This window comes from Bos taurus, chromosome 6 (assembly GCF_002263795.3).
Source record: "Bos taurus isolate L1 Dominette 01449 registration number 42190680 breed Hereford chromosome 6, ARS-UCD2.0, whole genome shotgun sequence".
In the NCBI taxonomy this organism is placed as follows: Eukaryota; Metazoa; Chordata; class Mammalia; order Artiodactyla; family Bovidae; genus Bos; species Bos taurus.
In genome coordinates this window covers 115,879,943-115,898,845 of record NC_037333.1, presented here as the reverse complement: position 1 = coordinate 115,898,845, position 18,903 = coordinate 115,879,943, and the positions used below count along the sequence as shown (strand labels likewise).

The 18,903-nt window shown below is 40.5% G+C and overlaps 1 protein-coding gene across 19 annotated transcripts in view; it reads left to right on the top strand.

The window, feature by feature from the left end:
- The window catches only part of ADD1 (adducin 1), a 91,141-nt gene that overhangs the window by 3,839 nt on the left and 68,399 nt on the right, over window positions 1-18,903 (top strand). The window contains exon 3 of one of the 19 annotated variants that reach the window (XM_059887418.1): window positions 18,053-18,273. The exons of the other annotated variants lie outside the window; for them this stretch is intronic. The gene's annotated coding sequence lies outside the window, so the exon portion shown is untranslated. The remainder of the gene's footprint in view (window positions 1-18,052; window positions 18,274-18,903) is intronic. 19 annotated transcript variants of the gene reach the window in all.

Here is an 18,903-nt window from a genome sequence, read left to right as displayed (position 1 = left end):
ATGTTATAGAAAGTATCAGAATTTTCTTCTTTTTTAAGGCTGAGTAACATTCCATTGTATGTAAATACCACACTTGTTTATTCATTCATCCCTCTGCAAATATTTGTTTTGCTTCCATAAATCAGCAATTGTGAATACTGCTGCTATGAACATGAATGTACAAATACCTCCTTGAGACCCTACTTTCAGTTCTTTGCGTCTGTACTCAGGAATGGAATTGCTGAATCAGATGGTAATTCTGTTTAAAAAATTTTGAGTAACCATTGTACTGTTTTCCACAATGGCCGTACCATTTTATTGATATATTCCCACCAGTAGAGCAAAAGGACTCCAATTTTGTCACATCCTTGGAAACATTTGTTTCCTTTTCTTGATAGTGGCCACAGTGGCCGTCCTGATGGGCATGAGGTGGTCGCTTGTAGTTTTGATTTGCGCTTCCCTGATGCCATCAGGCTTTTTTCCCCACTTAACCTGTGGCATCTGCGCCAGACTCTAGTATAGACGTATTTCTCATTCCTTTCAGTTGCATTGTGCTCCTGTATATGGTGTGCCATACTTATTCAGGAAGATATGACTGCTTTTTAATGAATGTTCTTGTCAATTAATGGCTATTTTTTTCACTTATACTGTAACTTGGTGAAATTTTTCTGATGCATTTGAAGTGATCAGAATGGTAAGAAGTACTTCACATAAGTGTGATGTCATACTCTTGAATTCTGTTCTGTTGAGAAGACTTCAGCCTTCTCTCATGTGGTAGTTAGCCAATACTGATGTTATACTTTTTTTTTTTTTAATAGTTGCTATTTCAGTCCCTCAACTGCAATAATACAGTTTGGAGTTGGCTTCAAAAATGTCATTTCTAACATAAAATCATCTAATTCATATTGACACAATATTAATCCAATATTGTAAATATCATGTTTTAGTAATCTTTTTCTGTTATCTATTCTCTCATGTATTACCTGTCTTCATAATCACTGAACTCTTGAGTATTTAGCCATTAAAGTCTAAAATACTAGACCCGCAGACTTCAGTGTGTGAAAACCAGTGCTTACAGCTGTAGTCATTAATGCTATCTGGTGACGTCAGTTTTTTCAGTTCTACCTTCAGAATACGTCCTGCATCAGTCCTTCTGTCCCATCGCCACTGTTAGCACCTGGGGCCCACTGGCTGTCATTGCTCTCTTGGACTACCACAGCAGCGTGCAGCTGGTCCCCCGAGGTCCGTCCTTTCTACTTTATCTCCACCTGGCAGCCAGAGTGATTTACATACAATGGAAATTAGATCATGGTCTGCCTGGCTAAAACTGCTCAAAGACCAGTAAAGTATTAACAGTTGCCTTTAGGTAACAATGTGGCTGTGGGATAGAAGTGGGAAGAAGCCTTACATTTTACTGGATTACCTCATAAATAAACTTTTTGAGTTTTGATTCATGTAATTGGATTATGTACTCAGAATAAATTAAGCAATTTTACAAACAAATCAATCCAATGACTTCCCTTTATACTTAGAACAAAATCCAAATTTCTTCTTTTTTTTCTGTCTGTGGCCCTATGGCTTGGGGAAATGATCCTGACCAAGGGTTGAACCCCGGTCCCTGGCAGTGAGAGCACTGAGTCCTAACCACCGAGTCGGAGAGCTCCCCCAGATTTCTTAGGATGATCGCCCAGCTCACTTTTTTACGTTCTTCCACTTGCCCATTTTTGCTGCATTTACGTGGCCTTCTAGAACCTGTCTAGCTCTTATTATTATTTTTTTACTGAGCTTGTGAAGGTGGGGTTACAGTCCACATTGAGTGCATACATTGTGGTTAAATGCCTTTGGACTTTCCTTCAATATCTGTCACTCCCTCTGTTTAAATGACTATTCAAAATAGGGATATGCTTTTAAGTGGCAACACAGGTTTTCTAAATCCAGTTTATAAGCTTTAATTTTTATCTTTTTAAATACTGTGTGCTAGCCATTGTACTTTTTATGTGTGGGAGCCAAAAAGTTTGTTTAGGTGTTTCTGTAAGATGTTATGGAAAAACCTGTATTTTTTTTTTTTTTGCTAGCCCAATATTATCTAATTTAATCCTTAAAACAATCCTATTGAGTGGATACTATTTTCATCTCATCAGATGGGAAAACCAAGAAAGTTTAAGTGATTGCCAAGGTCACATAGGAGGTGGTGGAGCTGGGATTCAAACCAAGGATGTCTGACTCTGGAGATGACGCTCTGCAGCACCAGGCTGTGCTGCCTGCCTTGTGCGCACTGCCTCAGTCCTGTCGCTTCAGTCGCCTCGTTATGACTGTGGGCTCCCGTCTTCCCTGTGAGGGCAGAGGCTTTGCCTTGTTTATTCCTGTTCCTGAGGCCAGCACAGTGCCTGGAATAGAGCAGGTCCTTAAGAAATATTTGTTGCATTAGTGATCTTCAGTTAATTTTTTAGAAGCTTAGCTGTGGGAAATAAAGTTCATGGCAAATTATTAAAGGCTCATCTGTTCCCTCAAAGCAGAAGTTGACAGACTTTTTGTAAAGGGCCAGATAATAAATATTTTAGGCTTTGAGTGAGTGTTAGTCGCTCAGCCGTGTGCGACTCTCTTTAACCCCATGGACTTGAGCTCCCACCAGGCTCCTCTGTCCAAGAGATTCTCCAGGGAAGAATACTGGAGTGTTTGCCATTCCCTTCTCCAGGGGATCTTCCTGATCCAGGGATGGGACCCAGGTCTCCTGCGCTGCAGGCAGAGTCCTTACCAGCCAAGCCGCCAGGCCTTTCCTTAGGCTTTGAGAGCTATATGGTCTCTGTTGAAGCTAAACTATTCAGCTTTGCTGTTGCGTGAAAGCAGCCATAGGTCATTTGTATGTGATACTGCTGTCCCATAAAACCTTATTTATGGATGCTGACATTTGAATTGATTTTCATGTCCATCGTATATTATTTTTTCTAGCCTTTAAAAATCAAAGCTTGTGGTCCTTATAAAAATAGGCAGTGGGCTGGACTTGGCTTCAGGTGGAGCATCATTTGCTGATTTCTGCCTGGAGTTTAAATTTTTTTGTTAGACCAAGTTAGACATCTGCCTTCTGCCCTTATTTGTTTTGTTTGCCAGTGGACTTTGTTTTGTTGCTTCCTGCTTTGGTCTGCAGTAAGGAACTACGGAGGAGAAGCACTGTCCTGAGATGCCACGTGATATTGGCTGCAGGGCTACCGTTGTGGGCTTTATCCATTATAGTAAATGAAATAAAGACTCCCCATTGTTCAGGAAATCTGCTTTACTTTTCTTTGAGTAGAAGTTTCAGCTTCATTATTCTAGTTCTAACCCAGAATGAATGTTTGTCCTTTAGATAATACATTTCAGCTGTGGTTTAATAGTGAGCACTACTTGGAGTTAGAAAGACCTGATTATACCTAGTTGTTTAACTTTCTTCACTAAATAGGTCTTTCATTGCGTTTAATTTTTATTTTATTTTGGAGTATAGTTGATTTACAATGTTGCGTTAGTTTCAGGTGTACAGGAAAATGATTGTTGTACATATATCCTTTTTTTTCCAGATTCTTTTCCGATATAGGTTAATGCAGAATATTCAGTAGAGTTCTCTATGTCATACTGTAGGTCCTTGCTGATAATTTCATATATGGTAGTGTGTATATGTTAATCCCAAACTCCAAACTTATCTCCCCCCGTTCCCTTTTGGTAACCGTAAGTTTGTTTTTGAAGTCTGTGAATCTGTTTCTTTTTTGTAAATAAGTTCATTATTATTATCTTCTTCGATTTTGCATATAAGTGATATATGGTATTTGTCTTTCTGTCTTAACCTTACTTAGTATGATCATTTCTAGGTCCCTCCCTGTTGCTGCAAGTTTTGCTAGGTTAATCTTAAGCTACCATTGTACCTGGCCCAGAGGAAGAACCCAGGAAATGGCAAAGCTCCTTTTCTACCCTCACCTCCATCACTTTCTCCACCTCACATCCTTGGACACATCACTTCCCTTTTTTGAACTTCAGTTTCCTCATTTGTACAGTGGGTATGGTAATGCCCTCCATAAGTACGTCAAAGAATTGGTATGATGATTTGGGACTTCCCTGGTGGTCCACGGGTTAAGAGTCCACCTTGCAGTTCAGGGGACATGAGTTCAATTCCTGGTCAGGGAACTAAGATCCCACATGCCGCATAGTAACTAAGCCTGCATGCTCTGGAGGTGCAAGTGGAGAGCCTGTGTACCACAACCCAATGCAGCCAATAAATAAAAATAAATATTAAAAAAAAAAAAGAATTGGTATGATGATTAAATTAAAAAGTACTTTGTAAGCTATAGGTGCTGCTTAAGTGTGTTATTATCACATATTTAGAATATACTTGAGGGCAAAAACGAGAGAGGAATCATTACTAATGGTGCATTAACTCCTCTTAAATGCACCCCCATCTATTACTTATCTCATGCCTTTGGGTGTGAAAGATTGTGCTGAAAAAGCTATGCTATACATATTGTAGCTCATCTGGACAAATGAGACGTTCAGTTCAGTTCAGTTCAGTCGCTCAGTTGTGTCTGACTCTTTGCGACCCCACGAACCGCAGCACGCCAGGCCTCCCTGTCCATCACCAACTCCCGGAGTTCACTCAGACTCACGTCCATCAAGTCAGTGATGCCATTCAGCCATCTCATCCTCTGTCGTCCCCTTCTCCTCCTGCCCCCAATCCCTCCCAGCATCAGAGTCTTTTCCAGTGAGTCAACTCTTCACATGAGATGGCCAAAGTACTGGAGTTTCAGCTTTAGCATCATTCCTTCCAAAGAAATCCCAGGGCTGATCTCCTTCAGAATGGACTGGTTGGATCTCCTTGCAGTCCAGGGGACTCTCAAGAGTCTTCTCCAACACCACAGTTCAAAAACATCAATTCTTCGGCGCTCAGCTTTCTTCACAGTCCAACTGTCACATCCATACACGACCACTGGAAAAACCATAGCCTTGACTAGATGGAACTTTGTTGGCAAAGTAATGTCTTTGCTTTGCAATATGCTATCTAGGTTGGTCATAACTTTCCTTCCAAGGAGTAAGCGTCTTTTAATTTCATGGCTACAGTCACCATCTACAGTGATTTTGGAGCCCCCAAAAATAAAGTCTGACACTGTTTCCACTGTTTACCCATCTATTTCCCATGAAGTGATGGGACCAGATGCCATGATCTTCGTTTTCTGAATGTTGAGTTTTAAGCCAACTTTTTCACTCTCCTCTTTGACCTTCATCAAGAGGCTTTTTAGTTCCTCTTCACTTTCTGCCATAAGGGTGATGTCATCTGCATATCTGAGGTGATTGATATTTCTCCAGGCAGTCTTGATTCCAGCTTGTGCTTCTTCCAGCCCAGCGTTTCTCATGATGTACTCTGCATATAAGTTAAATAAGCGGGTGACAATATACAGCCTTGATGTACTCCTTTTCCTATCTGGAACCAGTCTGTTGTTCCATGTCCAGTTCTAACTGTTGCTTCCTGACCTGCTGTAGGTTTCTCAAGAGGCCGGTCAGGTGGTCTGGTATTCCCATCTCTTTCAGAATTTTCCAGTTTATTGTGATCCACACAGTCAAAGGCTTTGGCATAGTCAATAAAGCAGAAATAGATGTTTTTCTGAAACTCTCTTGCTTTTCCCATGATCCAGCGGATGTTGGCAATTTGATTTTGATTAAAACACTTTAATTTCAATTATTTCTTTAATTTCTTTATTTGACCATACCAGTTCTTAGTTGTGGCATGCAGGATCTTTGGTTGTGGCATGTGGGATCTAGTTCCCTGACTAGAAGTTGAACCCGGGCCTCCTGCCTTGGGAGCAAGGAACCTTAGCCACTGGACTACCAGGAGAGTCCCTTGATGTGCTTTTGAATTCAGTGGGTTTTTCTTTTTTTCATGTTTCTTGTGCTTGGGGTTCATTGACCAGCTTTCTTGGATCTCTGGGTTTATAGAACCAAATTTATAGATCCAGATTTATAGATCTGTGGGTTTGTTCATCAAACTTGAGAAAATTTTGGTCATTATCTTTTCATGTATATTTGCTTCTCGATGTTGTCTTTGAGAACTCCAGTTCCATTCATGTTGGACTATTTAAAGTTGACCAACAGCTGAGGGATGCTCTGTTCATTTATTTGGTTGTCTTTTTCCTTTGCCTTTTTTTTTTAAATTGCTTTGTCTTCAAATTCACTACTCTCTTGTACAGTGTTTAATCTACCATTAATCTTGTTCAGTGTAAACGTTCATCTTACAGGGTGTAGCTTTCATTTTAGAATTCCAATTTGTGTCATTTTTATATCTTCCATCTTTCTACTTGAGGTTTTGAATGTATGTAATATAGTTGTACTAACTGTTTTAGTGACCTTGTCCACTAATTTTAACTTGACTTTCAGTTCTTGGTTAGTTTGATTGATTTATATCCCCAATATGGATCTTGTTTTTCTGCTTCTTTGCTTGTTGGGTAATTTTTTATTGGATTGCAGATGTTGTAAATTTTGCATTGTTGGGTTCTGAATCATTATTTCTTCCTATAAACATTCTTAAGCCTTGTTTGCTCTATTTTGTTAGCAGTAGGACTTTAAAATTTTACTATGTTGTAGATGGTGAATGGCAACATTTTCTTTTACATAAACTCCTAGCCTACTGTGGAGAAGGAAATGGCAGCTCACTCCAGTGCTCTTGCCTGGAAAATCCCATGGATGGAGTAGCCTGGCAGGCTACAGTCCATGGGCTCGCAGAGGGTCTGGCACAACTGAGCAACTTCACTTAGCCTCCTTGAGAATGGAAAGTCACTGAAGCAACAGTAACAGCAAAATTTTACCTGCTTTACCTGTGAATCTGATAGAACATTTTGTTTTTATTTTCCCCTATGCTTTGGCAAGTTATTTTGGTAAGTAGAGGGCTGTCCTTTTTTGAATTTCCTTTAGTCTGAGGTTTTAAAAGCTGAATCTGAGACTGGGTTAAGTAGCAGATTAAATATGCTGATACCTGCTCAGTTTGTTCAGTGCTTACTAGCTGTCACATGGCTCTTTCAAATATTTAAAATATTTAGGAACTTTGACATAGCATAATATTAAACTTTAACAGAGCTGTTTAATAGTTCATGCTTGTTCTAACCTTCTACGTACAGGAGGCTTGAGTTGGAAGGAGTGAAGGGAAGCAGGTTTAGTTTCATTTGTCTTTTGAGCTTTATTTCAGAAGTACCTTTTTAAACAATTGTTGTGCCTAATGTGTAACATTGTTTTTGATATCTGTTAGCTTAAAAGTGTTGAGCATAATTTGATATGATTTTATATTAATTTAAAATATACATAAGAAAAAAATAGCATTTTTAAATGCAGTAGGAGTGGAGTCTGGAGGACACTTAAATTTTAAGTGAACAGTATCTTGAAAACCTACTCTGCCAGGATAAAGTGACAACAGTAATCTTTAAAATGTTATTTTGCAAGGATATTTTCCATCCTGTAGCGTTCTTTAACTTGGATCCCATTTCTTCACGCATAGTTATTGAGCACCTGTTTTGTGCTGGGGACTCCTGTAGGCACGATGAACAGAGCAAGGGGGTAAGATGCATGTCCCTGTCTTGGGAGCCTCAGTTCTAGAGTGAGAGATGAAGTAATAAAGGTCGACTGTCGGTAGTAATAACTGCTGTGAAGAGCACAGAAGCAGAACAGGGGATGGAGGATGATGGCAGCAGGGTCTGTTGTAGATGGGAGAGTGAGGGAGGCTTCTCTGAGGAGGTGGCATTTGGTTAGAGATGGAATCTGTGTGCATCTGGGGGAGAGCGTTTGGGCAGTGGAGACCCATCTTACTGTCCACGGTTTCTTGTTGCCGGTTGGTGGGGGCAGGTAATGTAGGCTAGACATCTGGGAAAAGAGAGCCCTTATGGGCTGTGAACTAGATGAGGGAGCAGGGCAGGTGCTGTTGCCAGTGCCCCTTATACATGCCTAGTGCCTGGCACTGTGTAGTGCAGATATGAAGTAAATTTTTTTTGGTGGAGCCCATCTAATCATGACAAAATTAGTAGTGGTAGTATCATTATTAAATAATTATTAAGTTATAGCCATAGCCACAGGTAATTTTTATTGTGCACTCTGTGGGGAGGATTATTGTACCATTTTGCAGACGAGGAAGCCATGAGGCAAGTTAAGAAACTTGCCCAAGAGCACACAGATGGAGTAGTGGTCTGTACCTACCTCCTTTAAAAAATAAATTGTTAAAATTGTTATACATAACTATACTGATTTTGTTTCTCTTTAATACATCTTGGCAAATGCTCAATAGCAGCACACAAATCTATATCATTCTTTTTAATAGGCTCAGGTTTTTTCTTTTACTTATATAATTTATGTAATCACTGCTGTATTGATAGGTATTTATTTCCAGATTTTTACTGTTATGAGCTTTCTAAGGTTAGTATTCCGTGTCTTTGGGCACTGTGAAGTATATGTGTAGATATCGACTCGGAAATGAAACTGCTCGGCCCAAGGATGGTTTGCATGTTGTTCAGTCGCCCAGTCGTGTCTGACTCTTTGCCACCCCATGAACTATAGCATGTGACTCCTCTGTCCCTCACCATCTCCAGAGTTTGCCCAAGTTCATGTGCATTGCACTGATGATGCCATTCAGCCATCTCATTCTCTGACGCCCTCTTCTCCTGTTCTCAATCTTTCCCAGCATTAGGGACTTTTGCAGTGAGTCAGCTGTTCTCATCAAATGACCAAAATACTGGAGCTTCATCTTCAGCATTAGTCCTTCCAAGGAGTATTCAGGGTTGATTTCCCTTAGGATTCACTGGTTTGATCTCTTTGCTGTCCAAAAGACTCCCTTTAATTTGCATAGCTGTCTCCAAATTACCCTTCTAAGGAGCTGTACCAGTTTGTACACCCACCAACTGCTTGTATTCCCCACATAAGAAAGTGTGTATGTGTAACATCATGGTACCTGTCTTACAATTATTATGAGGTTTAAGCTGGATTTAGAAAAGGCAGAGGAACCAGAGATCAAATTGCCAACATCTGCTGGGTCGTAGAAAAAGCAAGATTATTCCAGAAAAACATCTGCTTTATTGATTACACCAAAGCCTTTGACTGTGTAGATCACAACAAACTGTGAAAAGTTCTTAAAGAGACGGGAATACCAGACCACCTGACCTGCCTCCTGAGAAATCTGTATGCAGGTCAAGAAGCAACAGTTAGAAGAGGAGATGGAACAACCGACTGGTTCCAAATTGGGAAAGGAGTATGTCAAGGCTGTATATTGTCACTCTGCTTATTTAACTTATATGCAGAGTACATCATTCAAAATGCTGGGCTGGGTGAAGCACAAGTTGGAATCAAGATTGCGGGGATGGACAAGGAGACAACCCGGGGCCTCAGGCTGCTGAGCAGGGTACAGACACAGCTGTGCCTTCGGATTCAGGCAAGAAGCTTCCTGAAGTGGACATTGATTGATTCCAACAATTGTTTATATTAAAACAGACTATTATAAAGCTAAAAAAAAAAAGATTGCAGGGAGAAATATCAACAACCTCAGATACACAGGTGACACCACCCTTATGGCAGAAAGTGAAGAAGAACTAAAGAGCCTCTTGACGAAAGTGAAAGAGGAGACTGAAAAAGTTGGCTTAGAGCTCAACATTCAGAAAACTAAGATCATGGCATCTGATCCCATCACTTCATGGCAAGTAGATGGAGAAACAGTGGAAACAGTGAATGACTTTATTTTTTTGGACTCCAAAATCACTGCAGATGGTGATTGCAGCCATGAAATTAGAAGACACTTACTCCTTGGAAGGAAAGTCATGACTAGCCTAGACAGCATGTTGAAAAGCAGAGACGAACAAAGGTCTGTCTAGTCAGGGCTATGGTTTTTCCAGTGGTCATGCATGGATGTGAGAGTTGGACTATAAAGAAAGCTGAACGCCGAAGAATTGATGGTTTTGAACTCTGGTGTTGGAGAAGACTCTTGAGAGTCCCTTGGACTGCAAGGAGATCCAAGAAGTCCATCCTAAAGATCAGTCCTGGGATTTCTTTGGAAGGACTGATGCTGAAGCTGAAACTCCACCTGATGTGAAGAGCTGACTCATTTGAAAAGACCCTGATGCTGGGAAAGGTTGAGGGCAGGAGGAGAAGGGGACAACAGAGGATGAGATGGTTGAATGGCATCAGTGACTCAATGGACATGGGTTTGGGTGGACTCCGGGAGTTGGTGATGGACAGGGAGTCCTGGCGTGCTGCAGTTCACGGGGTGCAAAGAGTCGGACACGCTGAGTGACTGAACTGAACTTATGGCAGAAAGTGAAGAGAAACTAAAGAATCTCTTGATGAAAGTGAAAGAGGAGAGTGAAAAAGCTGGCTTAAAACTCAACATTCAGAAAACTAAGATCATGGCATCCTGTCCCATCACTCTATGACAAATAGATGGAGAAACAATGGAAACAGTGAGAGACTTTTTTTGCACTCCAAAATTACTGCCGATGGTAACTGCAGCCATGAAATTAAAAGATGCTTGCTCCTTGGAAGAAAAGCTAGGACCAGCCTAGACAGCATATTGAAAAGCAGAGACATTGCTTTGCCGACAAAGATCTGTCTAGTCAAAGTGATGGTTTTTCCAGTATTCATGTGTGGATGTAAGAGTTGGACCATAAAGAAGGCTGAGCGCCGAAGAATTGATGCCTTCGAACTGTGGTGCTGGAGAAGACTCTTGAGAGTCCCTTGTACTGCAAGGAGCTCTAGCCAGTTGATCCTGAAGGAAATCACTCCTGAAGGACTGATGCTGAAGCTGAAACTTCAATACTTTGGCCACAGTCAGTGAGAACTGACTCACTGGAAAAGTCCCTGAGGCTGGGAAAAATTGAAGGCGGGAGGAGAAGGGGTCGCAAGAGGATGAGATGGTTGGACAGCATCACTGTGTCGATGGACATGAGTTTGAGGAAACTCCAGGAGCTGGTGAGGGACAGGGAGGCCTGGCGTGCTGCAGTCCATGGGGTCGCAAAGAGCTGGACATGACTGAGTGACTAAACTGAACTGATGAGGTTTAAATGAATTAAATGCTACCTAGGAAGTGGCTGTTATATATTACTAATATAATTATTAACCATATTTCTGAACCTTATTACCAAAAATATTATAAGCCTAGAAATTATTTCAGGAGGTTGGAAAAGGGGTTTATACAATTAACCATAGAAATATGTGCCCCCAAATGCTGTCCCCTTTTCAGCTCTGCACCGAGGCCTTGGGAGCTCTGGGGGCCTGTGGGCCTCAGACTGAGGTTGGGATCAATCCCACAGGCACATGCAGATAATAGCCGGGGTGCCCTCAGGGGCCAGGGGCAGTAGATGCTGGCTCCCTGTGTGTCTCTGCAGCTGGCAACTTTCTGTGTATCCATAGGAGGAGGAGGCTGTCCTCTGGGAAGGCCCTTTAGAATATCCTGCCTCTGACACTTGTTCTCCCCTTCTCTTAATTTGGTAAGGCTTAATTTAAATTTGCCTTATGGTTTGGCTCATTGGGAATGATTCAGGGAGCGCCTCACCTGAAAAGCAGGTTTTCTCATCTGCATGCTGTTGCTTGACGTTCCTTGTAGAGGAGACCAGCAGTGTGGTGCTAAGGAGGGAGCAGCTCTTCAGTCAGGAGGTGTGAGTTTACTGCAGGGTCCCTGAGGGTTACCCAGCACTGCGTGATGAACTCACGTAACTGCGCCTAGCCTCAGATTTTTCTGTCACATGTTGTGAAAACTCTTTGAAAATGCAAATGCTGAATGAAAAAGCATTTACACAAAAATAGGTACATGAGTGTTCATAGAAGTATTATTATTAATAGCTGAAATGTGGAAACAAGCCTAGTAATAGACAATGAAATACTGATGCGTGCTAAGTATGGCTGAACTTAGAAATGTTGCGCTAAATGAATGAAAGAAGCCAGGGAAGGGGTGGTGGGGGAGGGGAGGAACAGGAATGGGGAGGGACTGCCAGTGTGTGTGGGGCTTCTTCAGTGATGAAAATGTCATAAAATTAGATTGTGGTGACGGTTGTATGTGTCTGAATATACTAAAACCCACTGCACTGCACACTTTAAGTTGGTAAATTGTGTGATATGTGAATACACACCAGTGAAGCTGTAAAAACGTGAATGCTGCATTAGGCATTTTTATTCTCACTGAAGTAACTAAATTGTCAGCTGTTAGGACAGTGCTGGGTGTTAGGGGTATGGCATCTGGATGTATTTTGCCACTTAAACTTTAGAGTTGATGAAATTGATCAAGTTGATGAAATTCTCTGAACTCGTTTTTTTCTCCTGTTGAAACAGAAACAGTGATCACAGCAGTCTTGTCTACCTGGAGTTGCTGTGGGGCCACAGTGGGGCTTTTGAGCACGTGTGGCGTGTCGGCTGCTGTCAGCGCGCATGTCCTCTCCTTCCTCTCCCAGGGCACAGACCAGGGAGAAGCAGGTGTTAGGAGGGGAGGCAGAGACAGGCAGCAAAGAGCCCCGCTTACTAGCTACTCCCAGCTGTTTCTTTTTTAAGTAAATTTCTGTGTAGAGATAACTTTGTTTCAGCTGTAAGCTTTTGCAGCTTAGCACGAACTTTGTGGTGTGGTTAACCGTCCTTTCCAAGATTTAAGAATATTTCAGTTAAGAGGCCAGCCTTGTTATTATTGCACAGGTGATAGGTTATTATTGCACAGACCTTCAGTCAAGAAGGGAGGGTAGAAATGGTGCTGAGTCTTCATGGAATAAACTCCCTTTAGGACTGAGTGTCTGCTTCCATAGGAGAGATGTGAAGATAGTTGCCCCTTGTTGGGGAGCTAGGTGACCCCGTCATCCACATGCTAAGTTTATTCTGAGAGTTGTCCCCGGGAACTGAAACACTCCATACTTTGACAGCATCACCACCAGGAATGTCCCTGACCTAGAATGTCTGGAATACTGAATGTGCTCTGCTTTCTGCCCAGGGTGTTTGATTATTTTGGAAAATAGGGAATTTCTTCAGGGAAACATTTCCGGCTTTTTGTCAGACAGTAATAGTATGAATTTTGTTTGTCTCTAGTTTGTAATGATAGTAGTCACATTTAGGAGACTTATTAATTCATGGAACTTTTAGAAAGGCCTTCAGTGTGCCAGGCATTGCACTGGGTGGGCATTGGGCATCAAACACAACAGGAACAGAGGGCCCACTTCAAGGGCTCGTGGCTCATCAGATCAGAGAGCGTGGAAGCCCATGAGGATGAGGACACGGAGACTCCTGCTAGGGGCTTCTCTGTAGGCACAGGAGCGCTCTCCAGATCACTGAAATGTTACATATCACTCACTCACAGTTATTTTATTATTTCTACTTTATAAAAATCAAGCTAGCAGTTTTAAAGTATGTTTTACTTTTTCTTGGTGGATAATTTCCATTTTGGTGTCTTCATAATGCCCTGGGGTGAAGTAGAATCCTCAGGAAAATAGTGCACAATTTGCTGACTACAGCTATGGAAGGTTGCCAGTACCTTTTTAAAATGAATTATTTGTATGTTATTTCAGCTCTTGACCCCAGATTTTATTGTGCTGTGAAAACAGCCATGATGTCATCTTTAGTCTCAGTAAAAATCAAGACTGAATGAGAGTTGCAAGGATACATGAGTTACATCGTATGTGATGTATGTTTTTTCCCCCTGAACGAGCGTATGGATTGTGCTTTTATTTTTTATTTTTTGGCCACATCTGATGAATTGCAGTATCTTACTTCCCTGACCAGGGATTGAACCTGGGCCCCAGCAGTGAAAGCGTCAAGTCCTAACCACTGGATGGTCAGCGAATTTGGTTCGTGCTTTTAAATTCAGATAAGCAGAACATTTGTAGCTATATATAATCTGAGCTATAATCTAACTTTCAGAGTAGTTTCAAGGATTAGAAATTATATATAGTTTGCTTCTTAGTAAGAAGTTGATCACATATTTTTAATAGAAGTGTTGAGGGCTATCCATTTATGTAGAAACGTTGAAGGCTATATATTTGTCTAGAAGTAGGTGTTTAGTAAACCCAGCAGTTTCAAAGTATAATATTTTTATTATGTGTGTTCAGATTTTCATTATGATTTCTTCTTTGGCCTGACATTATTTAAAAGTATGCTTTTAAATTTCCAAATATATGTTTTAAAAGATTGTTATCGACTTGTTTTAATTACATTGTGAGCAGAGTGATGTTTGTATGTACCAATTCACTGGAATTTGTTGAGATTTTTAGTTCCATCCAGATGTGAGGTGAATGTTTAATAAACATTCATAGTCTTCTAGAGAAGAATTTTTTTAAGGATGTCATTTTCAAAATATTTGCTTATTTATTTTGACCCTGCTGTGAGGCTGGTGGATCTCAGGTCCCCCACTCAATTCTGGCACTGCAGTGAAAGTGCTGAATCCTAACCACTGGACCACCAGGGGACTCCCATGAAATGTAATTGTTTTGGAAAGTAGGGAGCTGCAAGGTCCTATTTCTTCTCATGATCTTTTGATGACATTGATCTTTTTTTCTGTTTACTGTTTGCTGATTTTTTTTTTACTGTTTTGCCTGTTAACAATTAGCTAATGATTTGGTGTTAATCTCTACATTATGGATTAAACTACCCATTATGATGGTGCATGCATGCGTGTGCAGTCAGTTCAGTCATGTCCAACTCTTTGTGACCCTGTGGACTATAGCCTGCCAGACTTCTTTGTCCTTGAGATTCTCCAGGCAAGAATACTAGAGTGGGCTGCCATTCCTCCTCCAGGGATCTTCCCAACCCAAGGATTGAACCCACGTCTGCTGCATTACAGGCAGATTCTTTTCCCACTGAGCCACCTGGGAAGCCCACCATTATGATGGTAGATTTTCAGTTTCTGTTTTTGCTTTATATGTGTTGACACCATTTTATTAGGCATATATATATGAATATTTTATTGTTAACTTGAAAATTTTTTTTATCACATTTTAGAATGGTGCTACCATTCTAAAGAAATGGTTTTCTTTTCCATGGTCTTTATTATCTCAACATTAATATAGATATTCCAGCTTTCTTTTGGTTGTTGTTTGCTTGGTATGCATATTTTCATCCATTTACTTTTAAACTTCTTATGTTTTGTTCTTATGTTTTATGATTATATTAGTTGTTTTTTCTGTGGCTGCTTTAACAGATTACCACAAACTTGGTGCTTTAAAACAAGAGAGATTTTCTCTCACAGTTTTGGAGGCCAGAAATCCAAAACCAGTATCACCAGGCCAAAATCTCTGTGTTGATGGGAGTGTACTTCCCCTCAAGTTGTAGTGGAGAGAGTTTGTTCTTGACTCTAATGGCTGTCAGCACTCTTTGGCTGTAGCGGCATCACTCCATTCTCTGGGGGCCTGGTCAGATTGCCCTCTTCTCTTGTCTTTGTAGCCAGCATCTCTGTCTGCCTCCTTTTTGTAAGGATGCTGGTGATTGCATTTAGGGTCCATCCGGGTAATCCAGGATAATCTCACCATTCTCAGTACCTTAATTACATTTCCAGAATCTTTGCAACATAAAGTAAGGTTATTGGTAACAGGGATTTGATTTAGGTCATACCTGAATGGTCTAGTGGTTTTCCCTACTTTCGTCAATTTAAGTCTGAATTTGGCAATAAGGAGTTCATGGTCTGAGCCACAATCAGCTCCTGGTCTTGTTTTTGCTGACTGTATAGAGCTTCTCCATCTTTGGCTGCAAAGAATATAATCAGTCTGATTTCGGTGTTGACCATCTGGTAATGTCCATGTGTAGAATCTTCTCTTGTGTTGTTGGAAGAGGGTGTTTGTTATGACCAGTGCATTTTCTTGGCAAAACTCTATTAGTCTTTGCCCTGCTTCACTCTGTATTCCAAGGCCAAATTTGCCTGTTACTCCAGGTGTTTCTTGACTTCCTACTTTTGCATTCCAGTCCCCTATAATGAAAAGGACATCTTTTTTGGGTGTTAGTTCTAAAAGGTCTTGTAGGTCTTCATAGAACTGTTCAACTTCAGCTTCTTCAGTGTTACTGGTTGGGGCATAGACTTGGATTACTGTGATATTGAATGGTTTGCCTTGGAAACGAACAGAGATCATTCTGTCGTTTTTGAGATTGCGTCCAAGTACTGTATTTCGGACTCTTTTGTTGATCATGATGGCTACTCCATTTCTTCTGAGGGATTCCTGCCCGCAGTAGTAGATATAATGGTCATCTGAGTTAAATTCACTCATTCCAGTCCATTTCAGTTCACTGATTCCTAGAATGTTGACATTCACTCTTGCCATCTCTTGTTTGACCACTTCCAATTTGCCTTGATTCATGGACCTGACATTCCAGCCCTGGGATTTCTTTGGAAGGAATGATGCTAAAGCTGAAACTCCAGTACTTTGGCCACCTCATGCAAAAAGTTGACTCGTTGGAAAAGACTCTGATGCTGGGAGGGACTGGGGGCAAGAGGAGAAGGGGACAACAGAGAATGAGATGGCCGGATGGCATCACTGACTCGATGGACATGAGTCTTAGTGAACTCTGGGAGTTGGTGATGGACAGGGAGGCCTGGCGTGCTGCGATTCATGGGGTCGAAAAGAGTTGGACACGACTGAGCGACTGATCTGATCTGATCGGTAACAGGGATTAGGACTGATTTCTCTGGGGATCGTCACCAAACCTACCACAGTGGGTATTATTATATCTGTCTTTTAACTGGTGTAATAACATTTCCATTTATTGTGATTCTGATAGATTTGTACTTTTTCTGTCATCTTACAATTTGTCTTCTATTTGTAATTCCCCCCTCCATTCTTGCCTTTTTGAACAACCAGGTTGTTTGGCTTGTTTTTCATCATGTATTCTCCTTTTTGGTTTGGATTACATAATCTGTTATGTTCTCTTCATGGTTGTCCTTGAAATTTTGCCATGTGTATTTAACAAAGTGAAATTAGTTTCATATTCCACTGTCAGACAAAACAAAGACATTAAAATACTTTAATTCCAATTAAATCCACTGATCAGGTTACTTGTTACTTTGTCCAGTATTTTAGTCTAGCCTTTTTTTTAAACTCCTAGATTGGACAACAGCATCATTATATTTTTCAAAAACATGTTTAGATTCGCTTTCACATTTAGCAGTTTCTTTACTCATGATGCTTACTACTATTCTCATTTTTACCCTGGGATTATTTTTTTCTTCATTCACCAGTCAAGAATACTGGAGTGGGTTGACTTTGCCTTCAGGGGATCTTCCTGACCCAGGGATCGAACCCAGGTCTCTTGCATTGCAGGTAGACTCTTTACTGTCTGAGCCACCAGGGAATCCCTTTTCTTCATTAGAAACTCCTTTACTGTAGGTTTATAGGTAGTAACTCTGTTTTTATCTGGAATGACATTATCTCATAGGCATTCTCCAAAAATAGTCTTGCTTGGTATGGAAATCTAGATTGACGGGTATTTCCCTTGCAGTAGGTTCTCTACTTTTGTTGTTTCTGTTACAAGTTTGCTGATCGTCTGACTGTTATTCCTAGGTAGGTGATGTCTTTTTTTTCCTTTGTCTGCTTTTAGAAAAAACTTTTTTGCCTTAGCTATTGTGCAAAATGATTACAATATTTATGAGGCAGAGATTTACTTTGCTTGACATTTGTGGACTCAGGTCTTTCAGTTACGTAGGCTTGTCAGCCATTCCCTCTCCATTTCTCATTCTGTCTTCTGCCATATTTGCATCTCCTTGTCTCTCTGTGCTTGTTCTCTGGTTAATTTCTTTTCAATCTGTCTTTTAATTCACTGATTCCTGTTTGAATGAAAGGTGCTATTAATTCATTGTTGATTAAACTTTGTTTCTAAATTATTTCATTTCTAAAAGTTGTTTGGTTTCTTTTTCAGCTCTTCTTGCTTGTTTTAGATAGTCCCTGGGGAGTGTCATATTTATGATTAATTTATTTTTAAAGCACTTCATACATAATTATTCTGTGTCTTGCTTGGTAATTCTAGTATCTGAAGTCTTTGAGGCCCTGACCTATAAGATATTTATTTCTTCAGTGATTGTCACTTATGGAGATTGTTTTTGGGTTTATTGAATTTTTAACTTGGACCCCATATTTGGTTGTAGTGACTTAGCAGCAGCAGCAGCAGCAGCAGCAGCAGCAACAACCTGTGGGATAATCTGAGGATGTTTTTCCCTGAGATGATTTTATTGTCTTCTACTGTGACCCAGAGTTATTCAGCCTGAGACCATTCCCACCCCTGATAGAGCTCAGCTCATCAGCTGCTCCTTTTTTTGCCTCTGCCAGCTGAGATTTTGTCATCTGACTTCTGGTCATGTCACTTTCTGTGAGTAATTCCAATTCAGAGTTCTGGTTTCAGTCTCAAGGTTTTGGCTGTTATTGCTGTAGTTGTTGTTTTGCCCTTGGAAGTTTTATGTATTTCTTACATGCAAATAATATTTAGAAAATAACAGTATAGAACATCTTATTTGAGTGGTGGGGACTCTAAAATTTTATTTCTTACTTGAGTTCTCCAAATGGTATTTGTTAGTAATGGGAATAGTGGTTGTGTATTGGTATAAAACTTAGTAAAACTTAGTATGAGGTGATTCTAAAATGCATAGTTTGAAGGTCAGTGGAGTTAATGTTTTTGGTACAGAAAAGAACGAGCTACAGCTTGACCAGCATATGAGACTTGGCTAAAGTCATGTGCACAGTTTTTTCATCTATAAAATGATCACGTGGTTTCTCAAGTTCTTTCTGGTGCTAAAAATGTGTACTTATAAGGTTTTGTCTCACTGTTCTTTATGTCTGTTATGTTAATTTAATCAGCATTATTTAAAATCTGTGTTTAGAGAATTGTGTTGGGAATTTTGGAAGGTGAAGCATTTAATAGCTCCCTGCTTCAGTAAGCTTGAAGTCTAGGAATTGTATTGAAAATTGACAGTACAGAGCAGTGAGATATCTGTAAGAGGGA